Source organism: Rhineura floridana, chromosome 3 (assembly GCF_030035675.1).
Source record: "Rhineura floridana isolate rRhiFlo1 chromosome 3, rRhiFlo1.hap2, whole genome shotgun sequence".
NCBI classification, from domain to species: domain Eukaryota; kingdom Metazoa; phylum Chordata; class Lepidosauria; order Squamata; family Rhineuridae; genus Rhineura; species Rhineura floridana.
In genome coordinates, this window is record NC_084482.1 from 227,884,314 (window position 1) to 227,896,458 (window position 12,145).

Genomic DNA, 12,145 nt, shown 5'->3' on the forward strand with positions numbered 1-12,145 from the left:
CACATCCTGCATATTGTAGCTCATTCAGCACAGAACAAGTGTTCCCAAATACTTGCTAGAATTGTATCCATAGTTTTACGTCACACAGCTGAGTGAATAACTTTTACTAGCCTCATGTTTATCTCTTAATAATGTCAATCTAAACGCTGCTCCTCGCTTTTCTCAGTTCTTATCTCAAATTAAGTTCTCTTAGATTGACAAGTGTATAATTCTTTATCAATTCCTCGCTTTTAAGACTTATGAGTAATGTAACAAAGATGAAGATGCGCTTGCTTTATCTATGTAATACTGTATTCCCTTCTTGTTATGAGTTTTGCAACAATACCTTGTTTTGCTTATGAAACCCTATATAATGATGCTTCAACTTAATAAACATTGCTCTCTCCGCTGTCAGACTGCAGTCGGCAGGTTAGAGACCCCTTCTTGATCAAGCAAGTAATTGTCTGTGTGTCTGCTTTACTTTTGATATCTGGCTGAACCACTAAAACAGGTAAATTACAATGTCAAGCTTGCGCTCCTACCCAGGCTCAGGGGTGTGTTAGCTCGACCCTGCAGCGGGGAGGGGGAGCGCTTGCATTTGGACCTGACAAATGGCACCCCAGATGGGACTCCACAGAGAATTCCACTCCATGTTTTACAAAATACCCAGGGCGCCCGGAGAGCATTTCTCTCCTACGATGTTTTGAAAGACTGGATGACGGAACTGCAGGAGTAAAAATTGAAGTAACAACGTGGTGACTGCTAGATATCATGGGGCAAGGGAATAGTAAAGCGTGTGTCTGTCCTGTTAACCCCTTTAGAGTTTGATGTGTAGGTACTGGGATGAAGGACGTCTGCCAGTGAAGATAGGTATGTAAAGAAAACCATGGTAAAGTTATGCGTGAGACAATGGCCGGAAATAACTGCAGTTGGGGCACCTCCAGAAGGGAGGTGGCTCAGATTGGGTCCTTTGATGCAGCTTGTTTATATGGGGTAAAGAAGCGGCTAGACAAGGATAATCCAGCACAGCTGGCATTCTTGTCCCTATGGGAATTTGGGGCACGAAACTGGGCTGTTGCTAGAATGTTGATTGGTAGGAACATATCTGACATAACTGACAACCATCCCCCTCCTGGCTATTTTGTTAATGAACCCCCCAGACGACAGCCTGTTGGTCACACAGCAATTACTTTTGCCCCGCCACCTCTAAGTCCTCTGGATGGTGGAACCTCATCGGGGTTATTGTCTGATTTAAATTTACAAGTCGGCAGTGTGTCGTCTGGAAGGGAACCCAAGGTAGACACGGGTTCTACCAGCCCTGGTGGGGGCCAAAGCCCAACGCAAGGACCAGGTTGGGGCATGGAAGTAGAGGGCCAGTTATAGCACACACACAAGCACACCACGGAGCTACACTTTGACACACAATCACAGTATTACACAGGATTCTCACTCAACCATGACAACAAAATATTACTGAAGGTGTAAATTCCACATCCTAATGTGATGGTAAGGAGAACTGTAGCCAGCTAATGCGCTTGCGAAAACCCTGTCCACAAAAAGGGGGGACGTCCCCATCCAGCTCCCATGCCCTTTCTTCCTTCTTTCAACAGCAACAAGTCCCGGCAGAATGGAAAAGAAAAGAGGGAGGGGAAAATGGGATGCTCATGCTGTTGTCTTTGGCGGGCACATTTCCTTCGCATTAATAATTTTGTTTAAAATAGACGTATGTGAAGGAGTACTCAAGTGTGAATTGGATGTATGTGTGAAGGTGTGAAAGTTTCTTTGAGTGTTTAATGTGAAGGGTTTTCTGTGAGAATGCTAAAAGGAAACTTTCCTCCCTTTACTTTCACTTGCTGCCCTTATCTTTCGTAGGATTCAAAGAACCTAATCTGTTCCTTTATGCTTTTAGCAAACGTGTAAGTCAGAATGAAGAGATCTGCTCTGTTTGTTTAAGCAAGAGAGACAGAGAAGGGGGAGAGAGGAAAAAAAGTATTTTAAAACCGAGGCTTGAAGAGAAAGGGGGGGCTGAGGAGCATCAGAGCACATGCTCTCAAGGAATGCATCAAGGCTGCAGGGACAGAGCCAAGGAGACTCTGGGTCTCGGTGCAAAACCTTGAGACCAAGAGATTCCCTTTTGGTTTTGGATCAGAGCTCTTCCACATGGCTTCAGCTGTAGCCACTTCGGGTATAGGATAGGTAATCTCTCTCTTACCTTTCACTTCTTATAGTAATAGGGTCCTTTGATTTCTTTAGCTTAAAGTTCTGAATGTAATGCTGCCATGCAATTCTGTAATGCTCTCCTACTCTTTCCTACTTAGAATCCAGGGAAACAGGTAACCAAGTTCTGAATGAGTGTAATTTCCTTTTCTCCTTATTATGCTTTGCTGTCTCTTGTTTTAAATGCTGCAGTTAATACAGGGGTTAAGGTATAGAAATTTGATATTAACTAAATTCCCCCAGCACATTGTTACCCCTCCCTTTCTGTGTTTGGCAAAAGCCCTTGATAACACTTGTGTCTCCCTCCCCCTTTCGCAAGGTTCTGAGGGACGAAGCCTTGCAAGTGATAGGAACTTGGAAAAGGCGGAAAACAGGATTTGCACTGGGAATGTTCAGTCTCTGGCTGGCAGAGACTCTTATCTGGTTTGGATACCCCCCTTCTCTGTTTTGTTTTTGTTTCTTTTTGATGGTTTTGTGTAGGGTTGCTTCTGTTGTATTCTTTGCATTTGGCTCTTGGAGTGGAGATGTAGATAGAAGGTTTTGAGATACATAGAAAAACAGTGAACAGGTTCAAGAGTCAGTGACTATTCGTGATGGGTAGGAAATGTGATTGTTCTAGGGAAAAGAAAAGAGAATACTTTCTGTTATATAATGTCTGTGTTCCCTTTTCTTTATTTGTGTTGATTTACTGGGTTTAGTTTACTTCAGTTTGCCTTCTGTGTATGTGCGCGCTTAAAATTACAGCCCCTCCTTCCCTTCCCCCCCCCACTTGCCTCTAAACAGCCGGAGGAATGGCGCGACCGCTGCCCCTTGCAGCCTGGTATACTTTTCTTATCTCTCAGTGATTGTATTTGTTTCTGTGCACATAAATCATGATTTAATTACAGGAATCAGTTCTCGTCTGACCCAAGATGTTTTGTTGGCACCTGCAAAGGGAAAGCTTTTCTTTATGCATTTTGTACATGGTTAAAAGTCTAATTGCTAACTCCTTTATTATTTCCTCCAATTCTTTGACATGAATCTGTTGATGTTAAGGGTTTTTCATTTGTCTGTCTTGTTTGATAAATGTTTATACATTAATAATGCCTGTTTTGTTTTTGCACGAGCGTAGAAGGGAATCTCCTCCTTTTTGGCACTTTGAAAAGGAGGCATAGTTCTGAAGTATTTAGTTTTTTGCTCATTTGTCCTTGCTTATCCTTTTAATTTTTGTGTATAAGCTTTTCTCCGGCATGCCTCTTCCCTAAATGTATTTCGGAAAGCCTTAAAGACCTGGCTTTTTCAGCAGGCCTTCGGGGTATCCGGGGAGGGTTAATCGATATAATTGTAATGCCTCCTACCCAGTTTTAATATTGTCGTTGCAGATCTATTGTTTTTATTGTATTACTGTATTTTATTAATTGTATTTTAATAATTTTGTAAGTCGCCTAGAGTGGCCATTGGCCAGATAGGCGACGAAGAAATTAAATTTATTATTATTATTATTATTATTGGAACTCTTTTTTGTTACCTAGGTATAATGTTCAAGACGTTAAGAAGCTTAAGAAATGTTTTTTTTAGTAAGCAAATTGACTAAAAGGGAGACAGCATTCTCTTCCACTGTTTGAAAGGAAAATGGCTTACTCCAGATTAAAAATTAAAGCAGCCTCTCCGTTTTTTATAATAGGGTTTTTAATTGATGTTTATGCTTTAAGTCTAACTTGATCCTTATGGTTTACTTTTTTATACTAAGATTTATTGACTGTGTTTTCCCAATTATGCTGATTGATTTCAGCCAGGCCATATTCCAAGGAGAAGGGGAAGGGCCTCATTAATTATTGTGTTGTCTGTCATGTAATTATAATTTATTCTCCAGTCTGTGTAAAAAGGTCACAAAGTAATTCCCTTTCTTCCCACAGGCTGCTTTCAATGGCTACTCTCATGAGCAAAGCTCTGTACATGGCCAGAGGATGGGGAAACTCAGCAGTTTAGAATGTGTTGTAGCATTGTGTGTTTTGTCTGTCTGTTGCAAAAATAATATTTTGGTTTTTACCCACTTTTAAATCTTTTGGAGCTCCTTTTCGTTATTCTGGTATAGTGTTAAGAAATTTAGAGCATAAGTATGTTTTGGTATTTATGAATGCAACTTTAAATCGTCTCTCTCTTTGTATTTTTCTGTGCAAGATTTGATTATACTTAATAGTCGTCTCCGGTTGGAAGGGAATTTTTATCCATGCTGAGAATATTTCTTTTATTTTATTTACCCCACACCTTACCCGTTTGGGTGTATGGTTTTAGGATTCAATATGCTGCTACAAATTATGTTCCTTTCTGTTGTAATGTTTAATGCCTATCTTATCTCAGTCCCTGCCATTTTGATCCTAACCACCGTGTAACAGAGGAACGTTTTACCTAACATTTTATTTCCTTGGGAGCTCCCTTTTCTATCAAGGTTCTTAAAGTTGTTTTCTCCAGTCTGTGTACACAGTGGACTGATTTTTACCCTACAGTTGTTTAGAATTGAAAATGATTGTTTTGTGTTGACGTTTGCTATCTGATGCATGGGCATAGGTTTACTAAAGTGAGTTAAGTAAGGTAGTTGATTGAGGTGGATGGAGTTAAAGACCAGGGAACGAAGAATAAAAGTGCAAAAGCTAGGTATTTCTTAAAGAAGGCCCCATGCGCCCATTGCAGGGAAGGGGAAGGTAAAGCCATTAAGTATCTTGGAATATAGTATGCTGCGAAGAAGGTGTGTAGAGGAGGCTGGAGAGCTGAGCTGAAGGATTAGAAAAAGTGATTATTTCCCTGCTTATCTTATTTTTCAGAAAAACAAAGGTTTGACAGGTTTTTAAGTGAAGTTTTATTGACACTGAAGGAGAAACAGCAAACGAACGAGTTAATGCCAGCAGTTTCACCCCTCCTTTTTCTCCCACTCTCTGAGACTCAAGGCTGAGGGTAAATGCAACCCCTCCTTTCTCTAGTTCATTTAAAACAGTACGGTTATGGTTTTATTTTCAACTGATTCTGAAGTATATTTCTATTTAGGTATATAAATGGAAAGACATTTTTTATGATATAAGCCTCAATCCCTTCAGTTTAACATTTCTTCCAGTGATATTTGAATTTATTAACAATACTTCTTTTCAGCCAAGTCATGACCAACAAGAGGAATTTGGAGAAATGTGCAAAGGCCTTATTAATGTTTATGTTCAAGTAGCTACAAAAATGTTCTTCTTATCACAAATGCCGGCTTCTCTTCTTTCCTAAATCTGTTGACTTTCTGCTAACAGACGGCAAAGAGAAACTTAATTTCTCCTCTCTGGGGTCTCTCTCTCTCTCTCTCTCTCTTTCTCTCTCTCTCTTTCTGTTTGTTTTATTTTTCCAGTATTCACGTGTCTTTCCAGTGAACTGCACCTGGCCAGAGGCTTAAGAAACTCAAAATTTTTGTTACGTGTTGTGTTGTTATGTGTTCTTCTGTCTGAATCCCTTTGATATATATATATATTTTTCACCAATAATGAGAATACTCAGTTCCAGGTACAAAGTTGCTAAATTGATAGTTGCAACACAATATCTTAGTTTTTGTTACTTTTGTTCAGAAGTCATTCATCATCTGTGGCCATGAATGTGTTTTATTTTTATATTTCTTTCCAGCACTGAAGTGTTTTTTCCCCAAGGAACGTTTTCTTTTCGCATGTATATCACAGAAGATTTTTATTTTGAGGCATTTTTGACTAGATTGCTGAATTGCTCCAGGACACGATATGCAACTGGCATGCTATTTTCCTGTATTGCTGCAATAACAGCATAAGGGCCTACTTCATTCTACCCAACCACAGAACTATTTTCGGGCCTATTTTGGCCAGCAACCTGAAACAGACACCTTGTGCGAGTTTGCAATCTTTTCATACAGTCACTCGGGGGGAGGGTGGAATGAAGATTCTTTTCATTATTCCAGTTTCTTTGCCTAGCACCTACAAGAGACACACAAGTTCAGTTACAGCTTCCTCTGAACATGAACAGGATGAACTGTGTGCAAGCCATCCCACAGTACACTTCAAGACCATGATACTTGTTTTATTTCCATTGGAATATTGAATTATGCATTGTCCTTTAAGGATGTGTTGTTGTTATTGTTTTCCTTTTGATTGGTAGCGAATGTTGTACATTTTTCTGGAAATTTCGTATTATTTTCTTATGTTGCTGTATACAATGCCTACCCAATTTATTTTCCCTCTTTTCAACTCTTGGAAATCAGTGTCTAAGGAGGTCCCCTTGCCCAAGCAAATTTCCCCTCCGACGCCGACCTTTTAGTTCTTTGAGTGACTCCAAATGGTTAGGACATGATGATGCAGCTATAATTTAAAGGGCCTTGTTTAAATTCGCTGTAAATGGGGGATTATGTTTGTTAGGAAATATTTTATGTGTTATGGCTGTTCTGTTCTTTAGATGTTTTTATTGATAAGTACTATATACAACCTATGCTAACACACACCAATAGATGCCTTTGTGGTATTAAGGAAATAGTAGGATGTGATTTCTCATTTAAAGTCCCTGTATGGACCGTCCAGAGAATTTTTAGTTAATCCAGATTTGTTTAAACACCTCAAACCCACAAATCCCCAGCTTTGGTCATGGCCCAGCTGATCTCCAGAAGTTACTTTCTCATCCTATGTACAGAAAAAATTAGAAGCAGTTATACATGGGACAGCAAGCTACACTCTAGATAGCACATGATTGCCATACAGTCACTTACATTATAGATAAGCACTCACAGATATAGGCACATGGATGATTTTAAATTTTGGATTCCCTGTTTGGCTGGGGTGAGGACACCAAAGGAGGTTTAACCCTTATAATGCACCCCATTGTGGTGATTTTGATGTTTCAAATAATTCGGGTCTTTGTCTTAATAGTCCTTGTGATACGTATCCATCTCATATGGCACAGTTACACCCTGGAAGTCAGCACTGGAGCTTGAGGGGGGCAGGATTGTGATAACTAACGTGTGAGAGGACAGTGAGGGGGAGTGGTATGGCTTGGCTAACCCCCGTTTGGTTCAAGTGGAATCTAGGAGGTGCAAAAGCCAAGAGCTATAACTCTCACCCCAACTCTCTCACACACACACCTGATGGCTGGTGATGCGTTCCAGAGGTTTTGTGCAAAGGAAAGCAAGGGCAGAGTTAAACGCTGTTGCATAAATGTTATCTTATTCCTTGGCGGATATACCCCAACCACAGTGAATCCCATTGTTCTTTAGAAAGAGCTTTAGTGTTTTAGTATTAATTAAAAGCACACATGCAGATACACCCACCATTTACCCTACAAGCCAGAGCAGCTGGGATCTCTGAAATGAGACACACATGGTACTTACCTTACTCTGGATCATAGCATGATGAACCTCACTACCTCAATACCTCAGACCAATACCTGGCCTTTTTTTTTTTAACCTTAAGTTCAAGTGAACTCCCTTTTTGTCCACAAGTAGTTAAAATCAGCTAACTGATTAATCCGTGGGCTCAATTAGTGCTGAAATGGGGGAATTGTTAGGAATAATTTTATTTCCTAGGCCCCAAGAGTTGCTCAGAAAGGCTACATTGTAGCCAGAGCTATTGGCGCAATGAATTATGGACCTCAGAAAGGGAACAGAAGCCTCTAACTTGCGTTTCTTCCCTCATGAGAAAAGAACACCCAGAGACGCTTGTAAGGCAATAACATCTTGGAGAAAGAGATAAGATGTATCCCATCTGGACTGTTATGATTTGTTGCTGTCCTGCTTTAACTATACACATCCTGCATATTGTAGCTCATTCAGCACAGAAGAACAAGTCTTCCCAAATACTTGCTAGAATTGTATCCATAGTTTTACGTCACACAGCTGAGTGAATAACTTTTACTAGCCTCATGTTTATCTCTTAATAATGTCAATCTAAACGCTGCTCCTCGCTTTTCTCAGTTCTTATCTCAAATTAAGTTCTCTTAGATTGACAAGTGTATAATTCTTTATCAATTCCTCGCTTTTAAGACTTATGAGTAACGTAACAAAGATGAAGATGCGCTTGCTTTATCTATGTAATACTGTATTCCCTTCTTGTTATGAGTTTTGCAACAATACCTTGTTTTGCTTATGAAACCCTATATAATGATGCTTCAACTTAATAAACGTTGCTCTCTCCGCTGTCAGACTGCAGTCTGCAGGTTAGAGACCCCTTCTTGATCAAGCAAGTAATTGTCTGTGTGTCTGCTTTACTTTTGATATCTGGCTGAACCACTAAAACAGGTAAATTACAATGTCAAGCTTGCGCTCCTACCCAGGCTCAGGGGTGTGTTAGCTCGACCCTGCAGCGGGGAGGGGGAGCGCTTGCATTTGGACCCAACACCCCCAACTTGGAATGGCTTTAAAAGAGGATTAGACAAATTCATGGAGGAAAAGGCTACCAATGGCTATTGGCCACGGTGGCTCTACTCTGCTCCGCAACCAGAGACAGTTTGCTTCCGAATAGCAGTTGCTGGGAATGGCAAGTGGGGAGAGCGGGTCTACTGTCCTGCTCAGATCCCACTTGTGGGCTTCCCTTTAGTGTATCTGGCTGGCTGCTGGGAGACCAGGATGCTGGACTAGATGGCCTTCTTATGTCAACACCAGCAAGAGAGAAAAGACACAGAGGAGCCCACTGCCCTCTCCTCAAACACACCAGATTTCCCTGAGGTTGGAATGATGGCAGAGAGAGAACTTGCAGAGACCCTTCCAAATCCACCATGGATTAATGAAAGTCTTCTCTCAGGGGGGGCACAACCCACAGGGGAGAGGGTGGGCATGCATGTCCAGTCACACGAGGCTGGGGTGCAGCGCAACCAGCCTGGCCACACCTCCATCATGTGTGGCCTAGAACAGGCCCAAAGACTCTCAGGAAAGGATTCACTGCTCTCTGGTATCTGTACCTGGTGGTTGCCCATCCCATTATTTTGTCCCCCTTTTTGTGTGCCTTGAAGGGGTGCCCTGCTGTGGGGGGCACCTGTTCACCCTTTTAGTGCTAATGCTGCTGCCCAAGGCGCAGCTGCAGCTGCTGAGGTCTGTTGTGAGCTGTTGGCAACTTCGACAATGTGTACATTACAACGGCTGTGAAGGCAGATGAAGGCTGCAGTAGATAAGGGACTTCTAGCCGTCGTGGTGCCCATGCCATTGGACCAAAGCCTTTTTCTGGCAAGATTGTTGATCATTGTGCGCTGATCTGCCCACATAAAACAAATTCACGCACAGGTGTCTTCCAACCAAATTATCTTGGAAGACAATCTCACTCGGCTCATTGGATCAAAGCCTTTTTCTGGCAAGATTGTTGATCATTGTGCGCCGATCTCCCCACATAAAACAAATTCACGCACAGGTGTCTTCCAACCAAATTATCTTGGAAGACAATCTCACTCGGCCACAAGTGATCGCTAATGGGTGGATCCCCCATGGAGGAATTTTCACAAGAAAGCGTTGCTCAAGCAACACAGGGAGGAAATGGGGGAAAGGCAACCTTTGCAGGCTGTTTTGGGAGAGAAACAGTCCTCCTGGCCTGCAGCAGCCTGGGATGGCCAGAGACGCAAGCCTTGGTTTTCGCAGCAGCGACTCCTTCCCTGCCCGGCAACTAATGACCAGGCAGCCTCGGAGCCTGTGATTGGCAGAGATCAAGCCCCACCCTAGGGAAGTCCCCAGCCAGACCCCCGTGGCAGCAGCAAGGCCAGGCCTGGAAACCCCCCACCGGCATGGGCCCAGCATGGGCAGGAGTGGGGTGGGGAGGGCAGAAAGCAGGATGTACAGCGACAGCCCCAAACAGTTTCTGCTTCCTCAGGGAAACCAAAATCCCTTCCCACCCTCACTTTGGCATGTGCTGCACAGCATAAGGAGAGCAAATTAAGTCACCGGGATGCCATTTTTTTACATTCACTTCTTATTCCAGCAACTGAACCAGGGCTACTCCCACCCCAAGTGAAATCCTACACACGTGAGCAGCCCCCCCATGGGCAGATATTTTAAAAAGAAGGGGAGAATGAGGCTCCATAGCGCAAACACTTTTTCCCAGGAAAAGACGGGGGTCCAGCAGGAACGGTGGCCAAAAAGGTCACCGGGGATGAGGGTCTTTTACCAATGAGTCAGACTCAGTCTTGCTTGGTATCGTCTATACACTGACTGACAGTGGCTGCCTAGGGTTTCAGGCAGCCCTGCCTGGAAAGCAAACATGGGATATTTGCACACAGAGCAGTTGTCCTACCACTGAGCCCTTCCCCTAAAGAAATATACCAGTCCTCATGGTTCTGAATACAGGGCTGGTTGCAACAGGAGCCTCTGAAACTGCCTTCTGTCAGACCACTGGTCCATTCAGCTGTATTTTAAAATTCTGTAGCCCACCCTGGGTCCTACTGGTGAAGGACAGGTCATAATAAATAATAATAATGATAATAACTGACTATCAGCAGCTCTCCAGAGTTCCAGGAAGGGCTCTTTCCCAGCCATATTTGGAGATGCTGGACCCTGAGACTGCCACCAATTTATGGCCTTTCCCCAAAAACAAATAGCATGTGTAGTGGTTAGAGTGTTGGGCTACAACCTGGGAGACCAGGGTTCGAATCCCACCCAGACATGAAGCTCACTGGGTGACCTTGGGCCAGTCACTGCCTCTCAGCCTCGGAGGAAGGCAATGGTGAACCACCCCTGAATATTACCATGAAAACCTATTCATGGGAATCGACTTGAAGGCAGTATATTTATATTTTTACCAGAGAGGTAGCAGTGCACAGAAATACAGGAAGATGATCTTGGTAGCTCCACCGAGAGTATCTGGATTAATATTAATGGGGCAATTAATAAAAGGAATATGGCGCTTGGAGTCTGCTAGCGACTACCCAATCAAGGAGAAGACAAGAATGTAACTTTTGTAAAGCAAAGTGCCAATGTTTTGAGGAGGCATGATGTAGGGGGGGACTTCAATTATCCCAATATCTGTTGGGAGACAAATTCTGCCAAACACACCCCCTCCAAGAAATTCCTGACTTGTGATGGAGATAACTTCCTCCTGCAGAAAGTGGAGGAAGCAACCAGAAGAGCAGCTATCCTGGACTTGATTTTGAAAAATAGAGATGATTTGGTGGATAAAGTGGCAGTTAGGGGAACTCTGGGGGAAAGTGACCACACCATACTTGAATTCTTGATTTTAACAGAAGCAAAAGCTGAGAGTAACCATACATGCACCCTGGACTTCAGGAAAGCTGATTATAATAAACTCAGAACAATTGTAAATACCATTCCATGGCAACCGACACTAATGAGAAAAGGAGTCCGAGATGGGTGGGAGTTTCTAAAAAAGGAAATTCTAAAAGCGCAATGGCAAGCAATTCCAACAAAAAAAAAAGGGGGGAAGTCAGCAGAAGAAGCCAATGTGGCTTCACAAAAAGCTTAGAGATCACCTGAAACCAAAAAAGGAACTGGAAAGAAGGCCAGGCCACAAAGGAAGAGTACAGGCAGGTATCGCGGAATTGCAGGGATGGCGTCAGGAAGGCTAAAGCTGAGAATGAGCTGAGGCTAGCGAGGGATGCTAAAAGCAACAAAAAAGCTTTCTTCAGGTATGTCCATAGTAAAAGACAGAGAAAAGAAATGGTGGCACAGCTACTCAGTGAGGATGGCAAAATGATAACAGATGACAAAGAAAAGGCAGAAGTGCTCAATTCCTACTTTGGCTCAGTCTTCTCCCAAAACAGGGTCTATGACCCTCCCGGGAAACATGAAGTAGAAGGGGCAGGATTGGAGCTTGAGATTCATAGATAAATGGTCAAGGAATACCTAATCACTTTGAACGAGTTCAAATCGGCAGGGCCCGATAGACTGCATCTTAGAGTATTGAAGGAACTGGCTGAAGGACTCTCAGAACCGCACTCTATTATCTTTGCGAAATCATGGAGGACCGGTGAAGTGCCAGATGACTGGAGGAGAGCT